Consider the following 12,285-nt stretch of genomic DNA (forward strand, 5'->3'; position numbering starts at 1 on the left):
TTGCTACAGGTGTTTGGGAAAAGCACTCTCATTGGACTGTCCATATGTTTCTTTGCTGGTGTTTGCTTTTCTCTATTCTCACCAACATTCAACTTGGCAACAAATGATTAATGGCATACATTGAAAGATGGGGTTCCTCACTTGGTTGTCTACACTGCATTCTTTTACTTCTCAGTATCTTGTTTTGTCCTTGCTATAATCCTCACATCACATTCCTTTACTACCCTGTGCTGGACTTACCGAAATCATCATTCAAGGCTTATATGCTGAATATTTAAGACTACTTGAATACTTTAAGAACATTTTGTTGTTGATGACAGTGTTGAATGTTTTAAACTAATTTGTGGATTGTTAATATAATGTTGAATGTTTTTACTATTTGTTATTTGAAAATCAAGTTCATTTGATGATGCTAGTATATATTACAAAGCTAATTTTAATTATATAAAAAAAATATAATAGAATAAATTAGTGTTATATAAATGAATATATAATGAGAATTTAAACTTATCTAAATATTAAAATAATACGAAAAATGTGTTATAATATCTATTACAATAACACTTTTTATAAGTAAAGAGTTTTGTTATGCAAACATTATTATATAACACAAATAATGTGTTATACTAAAGTGTAGTATAACACAAAAAATGTGTTATACTAAAGTGTAGTATAACACAAATTTATAAGTATTGAAATGTGTTATATAATCGACTATAAATAATATAATTAAACACTTATCTATTTATTAAAATAACACAGAAAGTGTGTTATCGTTGACAGTATAATAACACATTTGTATAACAATGATCAAGTGTTATGTAAAGTAGCCTGACTTACGATAACATAGTCGGTCTTAACACATCATAAAGTGTTATGGTATGTTTTGATAACACATTTTTGGTGTTATTAAAAGCATTTTTTCTTGTAGTGGACAAAGGCATTGGCTGGAGTTAGTAAAAGATTATGACTGTGAGATTTTGTATCATCCAGGAAAAGCCAACGTGGTAGCTGATGCTTTAAGCCAGAAGGGTCCGGGGTAGATTTATAGTGCGAGGCTGATAGCCAGAGAGTTAGCAGATGATATGACCAGAGCTGGTATAGAGTTGCTGGTGGGCCACTTGGCCAATATTACGCTATAGTCTACACTGTTGGAGAGAATTAAGGAGGGTCAGCTGAGTGATCCACAGCTGATCAAGATCAGAGAAGATGTTTTGGCCGGAGCATCCAGAGATTATACAGTGTCTGAGTTAGGCTTGTTGAGATACAAGGGGCGGATATGTGTTCCGTTAGACACTGCTTTGAGGCGAGAGATTCTGGATGAATCTCATACTACACCTTACTCTTTGCATCCAGGCACCACGAAGATGTATCAGGATGTGAGTTCTTTGTATTGGTGGTCGAGGATGAAGATGGATGTAGTAGAGTTTGTGGCTAAGTGCTTGACATGTCAACAGGTTAAGGCTGAGCATCAGAGGCCGGCAGGGTTATTGCAGCCTCTGGATATCCCATAGTGGAAATGGGAGGACATCACGATGGATTTCGTGGTGGAATTACCCAGGACTGTTGGTCAACATGATTCTATTTGGGTTATAGTGGATCGCTATACCAAGTCAGCTCACTTATTGTCAATAAGGACTACATATACAGTTGATCAGTATGCAAATCTCTATGTGAGAGAGATCGTGTGCCTCCATGGAGCACCGAGGTCGATCGTGTTAGATTGGGGCCCTACTTTTACTTCCAAGTTCTGGGGGAGTTTACAGAAAGCCATGGGAACGCAATTGAAGTTCAGTACTGCTTATCATCCTCAGACATATAGGCAATCTGATAGGACGATTCAAATATTGGAAGACATGTTGCGGGCATTTGTGCTGGACTTCGGTGGATCCAGGAGTAAGTATCTACCTTTGATAGAGTTTTCCTACAACAACAGTTATAAGTCTACCATTGGGGTTGCACCTTATGAGATGTTGTATGGTAGGAAGTGCAGATCTCCCATTCATTGGGATGAGACAGGTGAAAGGAGATACTTGGGTCCTAAGGAAATTCAGAGGACCAGTGAGGCCATTGAGAAGATTAGAGCTCGGATGCTCGCTTCTCAAAGTAGGCAGAAAAGTTATGCAAATCCCAAGCGCAAGAATGTGGAGCTCCAAGTGGGAGACTATGTTTTCCTTAGAGTCTCGCCATGGAAATGGGTGAAAAGATTCGGGAAGAAGGGCAAGCTGAGCCCTAGATTTGTAGGTCCATTTGAGATCCTGGAGAGGATTGGTCTGGTGGCTTACAGGTTAGCCTAGCCTTCGGCATTTTCGGCCGTGCATAACGTGTTTCATGTTTTTACTCTTCGGAGGTATGTATCTGATGTGCCTCATGTTTTGAGCTATGAAGATCTGGAGCTTGAGGCAGATCTCTCTTATGAAGAACAGCCAGTCCAGATACTTGATAGAAATGACAAGGTCCTCAGGGATAAGACAATACCTTTGGTTAAGGTATTGTGGAGGAACAGCATGGTCAAGAAAGCGACCTGGGAGCTGGAGTCAGATATGTAGAGTCAGCATCCCGAGCTGTTCATGTAAATTTCGAGGACAAAATTTCTGTAAGGAAGGGATAGTTGTAATGCCCCAAAATCCCTAATGCGATTTAATGGTTGGATTAGTAGGCCGGGAGGGCCATAATTGTAATGCCCCAAATTTCCTAATAAGGTTTAGGACCTTGATTAGGAGGCCGGGAGGGCCATAATTGATTTATTATAGTATTTAATGATTATATGCATGTTTACGTGGATTATATTATTATATGATGGTGAATGCATGCATATGGGCTCATATGTTAATTGTGAGGGTAATTTGGTAATTTGGCCACTGTGGGCGTAATTGTATATTTTGGGTGCGTGATTGTGATTAATTAATATAGCCACATTATAAGGTGGATTGGTTCGAGCTAATCGACATGAGACGATCATGGGATGTAAGTGTTCGGTCTAGTCATAACGGGTTTAAGTTCGGGGCTCGGGGTGAGTCTCGGGGTGAATTTAATGATTAGAGCATTACCGGGAATTAAAGGGTAATGGGATATGATTTATTGGTAATTGGGAATATTGAGAATAGTGGGAATTGGAGAGCGTTAATTATGATTAACGGTATAGGTTGTAAAGGACGATTTTACCCTTGGGAGTGCTTAGAAGCCTTTAAATGACCTAGGGGCATTTAGGTCATTTGGCTTGGATATACATGAGGTTTAGTAGGCTGTAGAAGGCAGAATCAAAAACAGAGCCATCCTCATCCTCTCTTCCTCTCTCTCCCGTACAAACTCTCCTCCATCTCTCTTCCAAGTTTTGAGAGCCACCTTGGGGTTTTGAGCTAGGAAATCAAAGGTGGCAGCTAGGGGATTTGTTTCAACCATTGAAGGGGATTCAAAACCGTGTTAGAGGTGAGTTCTAGTCATTAAATTCAGGTGATACTCTGTTTTCTTCTTTGGTTTTTCAGCTTTGATTTCTTGTTGGAAGTTTGGATTTAAAGGGGTTTTGATGGGTGATAAGATTGGGTTTTGGTGAGGGGAGGTTAAGGGTGATGTCTAGAGGTTTGAATGAGTGTTTGGAAGAGGTTTTGGGCTAATTTGAGGGGCTGGTTCTAAGGGAAAACGCAGGGGCAAATTCTGAGTTCGCGTGCTGGTTTTTGCCTGGTCTGGGCTGAGCGCCGCGCCGCAGCTGTGGTGCGCCGCGGCCCTTGGCGTCTGGCAGGGGGGGAGCCTTTCTGTTTGAGGGTGCGCCGCGGCGCAGCAGGGGAGGGCCGCGGCCCTTAAGGCCATTTTGACCAAAAACATGTTTTTAGCTTGGGGATTCAAGCCATAGGCCTCGGGGTTGAACCTAGTACCCAGTTAAGTGGGGATTGATGTCCCGGAGGCTAGATATTGATTTGGGAACTTATGTTGATTATTTTTATTGATGATACCTTATATTTGGTTATGACTAGGTGACCGCTAAAGGACTAAAGGTTGATCGTTCTCAAGGGTCGTTCTTTAAATCGTTCTAGCTCGACTTTGAGGTAAGAAAAATGCACCCTGTGTAAACGTGACATGCATGGCTATTATGATGCATGTTGGTTGATTACTGAGTATGACATGCGTGGTTATCATTGATGCATGTCGGTTGATTATTATGTGTGACATGCATGGCAATTCTTGATGCATGTTGGTTGACTGTTAAACGTGACATGCATGGCTGTTATTGGTGCATGTTGGATGGTTGAATATATTGCATATGATGCATAAGAAACATGTGAATAGGACATGCTTTGTATACTGGATGTGATATCGTTCAGAGCTTGAGCCTCTGTGTTAATGCATAGTCCTAATTGTACTGGTATCTGTTAGTAAGCATGCTAAATACCTTGTTTATGGACATTGGACATGTGATATATGTTTGGTGGCATGGCTTACCTGTGTATGGCGCTGACTTATTAGTCAGAATCGACAATGGTGTCAGATCCGTCTGTGAAGCTGTGACTTATCAGTTAAGTTCACCACGGGCTGAGCACTGGTCGCGTTTTACCGACCCAAGGGTCAGAAGTGGCAGTGCGTTGTGAACGCCGGACTGATTAAAGATTGGATCTAATCGAGGTCGGCATTGAATGACTCATATGGGGTATTAATGCTAGACCGACCGGAAGGTCAATGAGAACTATAAGCGCTTGCCTGGTCTACGACCAGATGACTATAGCCAAGGTATATGACCCCGGTGACCGTTTGTCACATGGCTAAGGGACGTTGTCCATAGTTTCGACTCTAGAGTCGTGAGGAGGGTTATGTTGGTGACTAATCACCATGCACCTATCCTAACCAAGCTTATGAAGGAACACTTATCAGTTGAGCCATGGTGACCCTATCGTCACGTGGCTAGAGGGAGCGATGCTCATTATTGTGACTTTTGGCTATTGTCACCTATCTGGATGGACCATTGGTTCCAAATGGTTACTATGGTTCTAGTTGATATTATATCATGTTATATTGTGTTTTCTTGCTGGGCTTTGGCTCACGGGTGCTACGTGGTGCAGGTAAAGGCAAGAGGAAGCTGGACCATCCTTGAGTTGGAGAGCTTAGGTGATGACGTGTACATATGCAGCTGCTCGTCCGCCACGGCCGAGGTTTAAAGTGGAACTAGGGTTGAACCCTGTTTTGCCGCTTAGAACGGCCTGTTGTAAATATTTTCTGTAATAAACTCTGAAATTATATTTTCGGGATCCCAATGTGTTTATATTAAACGTTCTAGTGAAACGTTACATCTTAACCAAAGTTTTTAATCCCTAAACCGCTAATCATACTTAGTTCACGATTTTGGCCAAATGACTCGATTAGCGAGTTTAGCACTGTTTACAAGGCACACCGTAACGGTCCCTGGAGTTTGGGGCGTTACAATAATTGTTTTATTATGCCATTAATACCGGCTGAAGATCTTTGATCTGGTTAGTACCGGCTGAAGATCAGGGAGAAGGATATGCAGAAGACTGTTTTTATATTAGATTAGAGCACTGGGAGTGATGGATGATGTTCTGAGAATTTGGTTAATGCCAAGTGTTTATGGATCAAATGAATGGAGTATCCAAAGGATCATCTGAAATTGGATTTGTGAACATCTTGATTGACGGTATTATAGTTTTCCTCAATTGGAGATTTTCCAAGGTCAAGGAATGCCTCGGTAGGCGAGAGTTTCCTTGGATGGGCAGAATATTTCATGTACCTTGGGAAAGAGTTCTGAGTCTTCTTGCAGATCAGAATCAATTTGCAGGTTGTTATGACACCTCAGTGACATGGAAAAGGATTGCTTATGCAACATGTTGGTTAAAGGATCTGACCAGAACTAGAGTAGAGTTTCTGGTGGGTCGGGTGGCCAGTTTTATGCATGATATTATCATTTCAGAAATGATCAAAAGGAAAACAATTGAGTGAACCCACAGATAGGAAAGATTGAGTGGAAAGTCTTAGCTAGATTAGCTAAGGATTAGACAGTGTCAGGTATGAATTTATTGAGGTATAAGGATCGAATTTGGGGATCCGATAGACACTGAGATTAATTGGGAGATTCTGGATGAATCTCATGCTACTATTTTATTCTCTTCATTCAGGCATCATGACAGTGTATCAGAGCTTGAAAGTTTTATATGTTATATTATTTTATAATATAATGTTTTAGATTAAATAAATGTGACATAGAGTGTCACATATTGTAACATATAATAGAGAGTTACATTATTTGGATATATGTGAAAAATCCAAACATGTAACATATTTGGTGTTACAAATTCATCACAAATTTGTAACTCCCAAATATTACCCAATAATGTGTATATTATATGTTACACATTTGAGATTGGATTTCATAAAGCCATATGAGAAATGGCTGATAGAGATGTGATTTTAACTCCCATATTGTGTATGGAAGTTACAAAATCAAGTAGGAATAAATTGGAACGTTTTGGAAAAAACTCAAAAAATTGGTTGCTGAAACTGACCAAGGGCCGCGGCGCTTGAAACTAGCGCCGCGGCGCTAGTGGCTGACAGATTCATACTAAGTCGGTTTTTATCCAATTTTGAACGTTTCCAACAGCCAAGTAACTCCCAAATCTCTATTTTAATTCCATAAAACACCCAATTTATCATTGGTAACAGCCATGGGGGTTGGTGGAATTTGAAATTCAAAGGGTGTCTCTAAACTCTATAAATAGGAGCCTAATGCTCACTTGTAAGACACACCATTTCTATCCACTAAAGCACTTGGCTAGAAACACCTTGAGGCTTGATAATTCCATAAAGCATTTCCAAAATCTGAGAGAGATCCCTTAGTGCTTGAGTTAGGGGGAAATAAGCTTTTGGACAAAGGTTTTAAACCTTGTTCAAGTTGGTGATCCTCAATCCTCTTCCCTTAGGTTGTGTAAGTGAGAGTTTGTTTGTGGTTTATGTTCTTCCTTTTATTCTATTGTTCTTCTTCTTATTCTCTTGTTTTATTTACTTGTATATTTTGTTTAAGAGTTGTAATCTCTTCATTTGGTCCAAACGCTTTATTTTATTTGTAACTTTTGTTTTGAGTTGTATTTTACTATTCTCTTCTTCTTTATCATCTTCTTCATTTCCTTTATTTTATTTGTATTTTCAGTTATAGAGTTGTAACACTTTATTTAATCAATCTTGTCCATTGTAATATATTGTCTAGAGTTGTAATATTATCTTACCATTTCCATTGAGGCAATATTATTTTTCCTAACATTCAAAAGCTTATTCCTTTTTGTTTCAATGGAAGGTGAGACTATCAAAATCATGAACCAATACCTAGTAGGGTGGAATAGGTTTCATGGATTCAATTGAACTTGGTGGTAAGACAAGGTAAGTGTAAATTTTATATAATAGTGATGAAATTTTATTTCATGTATACGCATGTTTTCCAAATGTTGATATATGAATAAATTGTGTAAATGTTAACATGTTAATATAATATGAGATACATTGTAACATAGGTTACATATCTATTTGTGAAAGTTAAATCCTTAGAAGTGAACTTTTGAGAAGCTCTACATAATCTAGTGACTGTTAATCTTATGTATATGCTATAAGTGAGATAGTAGTACATACATTTGACATGGAAATTATGTTTTGAGAATTTATAAAGCATGATAATTAGGTTGTTTTTGACATGCCTATATATTGATTTTGTGAATCAATAGATATGTGAAGTATTGTATGATATTTATGATATACTTACAATATAATTATGAGATTCAAAATGCATGCTAATATGATTGATATATGTTGACAAATTATGTGAAATTTCTTTGAGACATAATTATGTTAATATATAAAAGTATATTGATATATACATGAGAATTATCATGATTATTATGGTGTGCCATATAATATGATTATTAAGGTGATAATAATATAAATATGTTTTATCCTATATTATTGCAATGTGATGAGTTACCATTTATTTGGTAAATAAAGAGAATTATTTGAGAAATTAAAATTTCTCATTTAAGTGTTGACCATCTCAACTTATGAGATAAGAAAAGATGAACCTAAAAAGGTTACATCTTTTGATAAGTATCTTGCTATTGCAAGAAAAATTGATCAAGGTGGATCCAAATTATGGGATGAAATATTGACCTATAGGCTTGGAGTCTAAAGTGTGGTCAAAAGAGAAAACATTTGAGAATTATTTAGTGACAATAATTCTCAAATATTCAATGTCTCAATGAGGTGACATTACAAAATTGGAGAAGCAATTTTGAATCTTTATACCAATAATGAATAAGGTTGAAAAGAATTTTATTCATTCTTGTTAAAGATGGTGATATGTTTTAAATTAATCTCAAATAGGAGATAATGTTAAACCAAAGCATTAGAAATCAAAGTGTTTAAATAAATCATTGAGGGTTTATTTTCTTTGATTTAAGTGTTTAAAATTGACATCTTCAAATTGATTTTGATGAGAAAATCAATGGATGTCAAAATGATGTTTTCAAAAGAATCTCAAAGAGACTCTTAGAAAACGCACAAAAGTTTGTTTAGTGATCTTTGTGAATTAAATGGTGTTTTAACTAGAGGTGGTAAAAGGTATTTTCTTACTTTTATAGATGATTTTAGTAGATATACCTATGTGTTTCTTTTAAAGCATAAAGATGAGACTTTTGATGCTTTTAAATTGTATAAATTAGAAGTTGAAAACCAACTAAATAAAAAGATTAAGGTGCTAAGAAGTGATAGAGGAGGAGAGTACTTCTCTAATGAATTCAATACATTTTGTGAAGAAAATGGTATAATTCATGAGTGCACTGCACCTTATACACCACAACACAATGGTGTTGCCGAAAGGAAAAATAGGACTTATCTAGAGATGATAAATTCTATGTTGGTGTTTTCTAAGTTGAACTTCAACTTATGGGGTGAAGCGCTTTTAATCGCTTGTCACATTCTTAATCGAATACCGATGAAGAAAAATGAGATATCTCCATATGAGTTATGGAAAGGAAGAAAACCCAACATAGGGTACTTCAAAGTGTGGGGGTGTCTTGCATATTGCAAGAAAACCGAACCTAATAGAACAAAGTTAGGCTCAAGAGCCATAAAGTGTGCTTTTGTTGGTTATGCCAACAATAGTAAAGCTTATAGGCTATTAGACTTAGAGTCTAATATTGTGATTGAATCTAGAGAAGTTGAATTCTTTGAGAATATGTTATGTGACAACAATTCTCAAGCTTCAACATCTCTAAAGGAGAATTTGTTATATGAGAATAATTCTCAAGCTTCTACATCCAAAGTTGATTCTCAAGAGGAGAATTCTCAAAAGGATGTAAAGCAACCCTTTGAACCTAGAAGAAGTCAAATGCTTAAAAATCATAAAAGTCTAGTAGTGGATAAGATAGATTCTCAACGAATTTCATTCTACATGGTAGAAGGAAATAGAGAGGAAGTCATTAGGAAAATTCCTATTGTACTTCTCGTTGAGGATGATCCTAAGACTTATAGAGAAGCTATGCAATCAAGAGATAGTGCATTTTGGAAAGAAGCCATCAATGATGAGATGGATTCCATTCTTTCCAATAACACTTGAGAATTGGTAGACCTCCCACCGGGGTCTAAGCCAATTGGGTGTAAGTGGGTATTTAGGAGAAAATACCACACTGATGGCACTATCCAAACCTTTAAAACTAGATTAGTAGCTAAAGGGTTTAGGCAAAAAGAGGGTATCGATTATTTCGATACCTATGCGCCTGTTGCAAGAACAACTTCTATAAGAATTTTGTTCGCTTTAGCTTCTATACACAACTTGTATGTTCATCAAATGGATGTCAAAACGGCATTCCTTAATGGTGACCTCAATGAGGAGGTCTATATGGAACAACCCGAAGGGTTTGTCCTACCAAAATATGAACATAAAGTTTGTAGACTTGTAAAATCCTTATATGGATTGAAACAAGCTCCTAAGCAATGGCATGAGAAATTTGATCAAGCCATCATGTCTAATGGGTTTAGACATAACAATGGAGACAAGTGTTTGTATTCCAAAACTTGTAAGGGATATGTGATCATTGTTTGCTTATATGTGGATGACATGCTTATTCTAAGTAATAGCATGAAAGGGATAGAAGAAACGAAGAGGTTTCTATCATCAACCTTCATGATGAAAGATCTTGGAGAAGTTGATACCATACTCGGTATCAAAGTAAAGAAACATAGTGGAGGTTTTGCGCTAGGGCAAGCCCACTACGTTGAGAAAGTATTGAACAAATTTAACCATCTCAAGGTTAAAGATGCCAATACTCCATTCGATCATAGTGTAAAACTAGAGAAGAATGAAGGAAGAGCGGTGGCTCAATTGGAGTACGCTAGTGCTATAGGGAGTCTAATGTACGCTGCCCAGTGTACTAGACCTGATATAGCATTTGCGGTAAGTAAACTTAGTAGGTTTACAAGTAATCCAAGTGTGGATCACTGGAAGGCAATTGGAAGAGTCCTTGGTTATCTCAAGAAAACCAAAGGACTAAGCCTTCACTACTCCAAATTTCCTTCGATATTAGAAGGATATACAGATGCAAGTTGGATATCCAATATTGGGGACAACTTGTCCACAACTGGTTGGGTATTTACACTTGGTGGAGGTGCAATTTCTTGGGGTTCCAAGAAACAAACCTGTATATCTCATTCCACTATGGAAGCGGAGTTCATAGCTCTAGCTGCTACTGGCAAAGAGGCCGAATGGTTAAGGGATCTGTTGATAGAGATTCCCCTAATCAAAGATAATGTATCTACTATATCGATACATTGTGATAGCCAAGCAACATTGGCTAGAGCATACAGTGGAGTGTATAATGGGAAGTCTAGACATATTAGTCTAAGACATGGATATGTAAGAGAATTGATTCAAAGAGGAGTCATCTCAATATCCTATGTGAGAACAAGTGAAAATCTGGCGGATCCTTTCACTAAGCCACTAACGAGGGATTTAGTGGCTGCATCATCTCGAGGGATGGGACTTAAACTCCCTAAAGAGATTCACGATTGATGGCAACCTATCTTAACACTAGTTACTCAACTAGTGTTAGGTTCAATAGGTAAGAACAAGTCAATCAAGTGAATATTAGTTGTACTCAAAACAAGTCCCATCTGAGATATTGAGTACTTGTGTGTTATTAAATGGAGGGTTAAAACCGAAAGGTTTTTTAATAGAATTCAGTCTTGTAAAGACAAGTATTTTTGGTAACAAAATACTGTAAGAATTCTACCTATATGGACCTAGGGGTGGTGCCGCCTCTCATGAGAATTGGGAGTATTCTCAAGAACGTCCATGAATGGAAAGTGCACATGGCCATTAACGGTGCAAAGCGAGACATAGAGGTCTCAAGTGAACATCACAAAGGTGTGTGTATTATCACCGATTTGTCATCATGAAAAGATGGTTCAATGCCTAGTGCAACCAAATTTTCGACAAATTTTGTGATAATTACACTATAGTAAAGTTCAAGTTGAAAAACACTTTACTTTATGCATCAATGCAATGACTCCTATAAGAGAGAGTTCTTATTTAATCAAGTGGGGGATATGTTATATTTTAAATATAATGATTGATTAAATAATTGTTACAATAGATGACTATTTAATCTAGTGGGGGAATGTTATATTATTTTATAATATAATGTAATATTATATTATTTTATAATATAATGTTTTAGATTAAATAAATGTGACATAGAGTGTCACATATTGTAACATATAATAGAGAGTTACATTATTTGGATATATGTGAAAAATCCAAACATGTAACATATTTGGTGTTACAAATTCATCACAAATTTGTAACTCCCAAATATTACCCAATAATGTGTATATTATATGTTACACATTTGAGATTGGATTTCATAAAGCCATATGAGAAATGGCTGATAGAGATGTGATTTTAACTCCCATATTGTGTATGGAAGTTACAAAATCAAGTAGGAATAAATTGGAACGTTTTGGAAAAAACTCAAAAAATTGGTTGCTGAAACTGACCAAGGGCCGCGGCGCTTGAAACTAGCGCCGCGGCGCTAGTGGCTGACAGATTCATACTAAGTCGGTTTTTATCCAATTTTGAACGTTTCCAACAGCCAAGTAACTCCCAAATCTCTATTTTAATTCCATAAAACACCCAATTTATCATTGGTAACAGCCATGGGGGTTGGTGGAATTTGAAATTCAAAGGGTGTCTCTAAACTCTATAAATAGGAGCCTAATGCTCACTTGTAAGACACACCATTTCTA

Source organism: Humulus lupulus, chromosome 2 (genome assembly GCF_963169125.1).
Source record: "Humulus lupulus chromosome 2, drHumLupu1.1, whole genome shotgun sequence".
Classification (NCBI taxonomy): Eukaryota; Viridiplantae; Streptophyta; class Magnoliopsida; order Rosales; family Cannabaceae; genus Humulus; species Humulus lupulus.